This window comes from Adiantum capillus-veneris, chromosome 14 (assembly GCF_014529385.1).
Source record: "Adiantum capillus-veneris isolate H3 chromosome 14, ASM1452938v2, whole genome shotgun sequence".
NCBI lineage: Eukaryota > Viridiplantae > Streptophyta > Polypodiopsida > Polypodiales > Pteridaceae > Adiantum > Adiantum capillus-veneris.
Window position 1 is genome coordinate 129,652,915 of NC_140944.1, and position 2,766 is coordinate 129,655,680.

At 35.0% G+C, this 2,766-nt stretch overlaps 1 pseudogene; it reads left to right on the forward strand.

Annotated features, from left to right (window-relative positions):
- The first annotated feature begins 1,666 nt into the window (after positions 1-1,666).
- On the forward strand, positions 1,667-2,265 carry LOC147443112 (2-C-methyl-D-erythritol 2,4-cyclodiphosphate synthase, chloroplastic pseudogene; annotated as a pseudogene).
- Positions 2,266-2,766: the final 501 nt, after the last annotated feature.

Here is a 2,766-nt window from a genome sequence, read left to right on the forward strand (position 1 = left end):
TGGAACTTGAAAAGAAGCTACCGGAGCTTGGGGAGTGTAAGGTCTCTCTCTCACATACCCCTTGTTACAATAACATTCCTTGGTTCCATGGTTTGTCCATTTTTGTTCAATAGCACACCACTGGGACTGTTTAACCTCAGGTTTGGCGTACAAGTTAATCTTTTTTAGCACTTCATCTACAAGAAGCTCTTGATTTACAACTACTTCTCCTTTTGGTGCTGTCTTCAAAGACTTGCTTCCACTTTGTTGTGAAGATGAATCGTCGTCAAGGTCCTTGAACTCCCCTTCTTTGTAGACCGCACAATTGTCCACAAGGTAAAGAGCCTCCTTGGTCAACTCACTCTCTCTCTCTCTCTCTCTCTCTCTCTCTCTCTCTCTCTCTCTCTCTCTCTCTCTCCCTCTCTCCCCCGGAAAGAGTGCGTATATATATATATATATATATATATATATATATATATATATATATATATGGAATATAACCAAAATACCCCTCAAATTTAAAAAACTCCCAAAGTACCATCAATATTCTGCCATAAATTCTCAAATGCTCTTCAAACTTTCCAAATTTCTCAAAATTCCTCTGGTTTTGAGATGAAATTTCTTCAAATATAAATTTTTTGTAGCTTGTCATAAGAAGACTAATTTTTTATCAATACAAGATGCTAAAACTTGAATTTGAGTTGGGTATGTATGCTTTGGAGATGAATCGCTTCATTATTTTTAGACATAAGTACAATTTCTTGCGAGATAACTTATGACAAATTACATGCTAAGCACTCAAAAAAGGATCTCGATTGTCAGAAAGGAATAAAGATTAGAAAATATTGAATAATCCAACCAAAATACGTACAAGGGTATTTGGGAATTTATGAAATTTGAAGGGTATATAGAATTTCCACAAATTCGAGGGGTATTTTGGTAGTTTTTTCCTATATCTATATATATATCTATATATATATATCTATATATATATATCTATATATATATATATATATATATATATATATATATATATATATATATATATATATATATATATATATATATATATATATACATATAGATAGATAGATAGAGAGAGAGAGAGAGGATCCTCCAAAGTAGTGAATTAGTGTTCGTGCTTTGGCTTTATTATCATGAGGGCTAAGTGGAAGAAAGATGATGCACACGTCGAAGGAGTAAGTTGTGCTCTCTCGGGTTGCAAAGATTTTTTTGAGTACTTGCAAACTTTCATGGAGATTCTTGAGGCTCGACATTTTGTCTGTGCTCGACATTTTGCTATAAAGACTTTTTGTATCTGATGTAGTGTTAGGGAAAAATCAATTTCACAAACATACAAAAACTCCTTTGGGATAGATTCGTATTTTACTCTAATTTCTAAATTTTTAAAAGAGGATTCTTTCCTTGTCCCTCTCCCATCAACTGGTAATTTTGATTTTTTTATTGGCCCAAGGCCAAGCTGAGGCACACTGGTCTATTGAAAACAAATTACTTATTGTCTCGGTGATAGTGATATTGTTTCTCATTTTCTTTATAGAGAGAGGGAGAGAGAGATTTAAGCATCTTCTCTCACTTAGCAGCGTTCTTCCTGATGGGCAGACATGATCCTTAACAAAACAATGCGTTCTCAATACAATGCAGCCCTTTCCCTCATCCAAGTAGCAATATGTCCATACCACCTTATCTTGAGAAGACACAAGCTCAACAGAGACTCAATATTGCTGCAAACAAATTAGAATGCAAACTCCCTCTTGTTGAAAGTGTTGCTCCAGATGTGAAGAAGACTCTTGTACTACCTTTTAGAGTAGGGCATGGCTTTGATCTTCACAGATTGGAGCTGAATTTGCCTCTTATAATTGGCAGTAGCATGAATATTCCACATGACCAAGGAAGTGAAGCATATTCCCACGGTGATATGCTTGTGCATTGTGTGGTGGATGTTATGTCCTTCCTAACATCTGCCACATTTTGTCAAACAATGATTCAAAATGGAAAGGATTTGTATATCAATATTTGTGAAAGAAGTTGTTCAATTGATGCATGAAGCAAGATATAATATGAGCAATTAAAATGCCACCCTCATATTACATAGGCCAAAGTGGAGTCTCCTCCCCATAAGGAGGCCATAAAGTCAAACCTCTGTGAGCTTCTTGGCATAGATCCTTTAGTAATTAATATAAGGCCATAACCCATGAAAAGATTGATAGCTTGGGAGAGAATTGTAGCATTGTTTCCCACACTGTCTGGTTATTGATGGAGAAATAAGGAAACAAATGTATAGTAAAGATTTTAAGGCTTTAATGTTTACTCATGTTTAACAATTAATCATTGATTGAGCAATGATTCAAAGAGAGAGAGAGAGAGAGAGAGAGAGAGAGAGAGAGAGAGAGAGAGAGAGAGAGAGAGAGTCAGAAGAGGAAGAGACATTTTAACATCATAGGAACATTCCACAAGATACTTCATATCTCTATCGGAGTCTTGAAGTGCTACTCTAAAGAAAAGGGAAGGGAAGGGAAGAGCCTGAGAGAGAGGTGCCTTAAGAGAAAGAACTCTAAGAGATTTAATGCACAATCATATGATAAATGGGTTAGTAAAGTTGTGTCTTCTTTCACACATATCACACTTGTGAATATGCCTTGCACTTGCTTATACTCATACTAATAATAAAATTAATGACTAGATTTGTATAATGGTGACCTAACTTCAAAACATGATCCATTTAGTTCTAGAAATTTCCACATGAAGTATTTCTATGTTTTGAAAAAA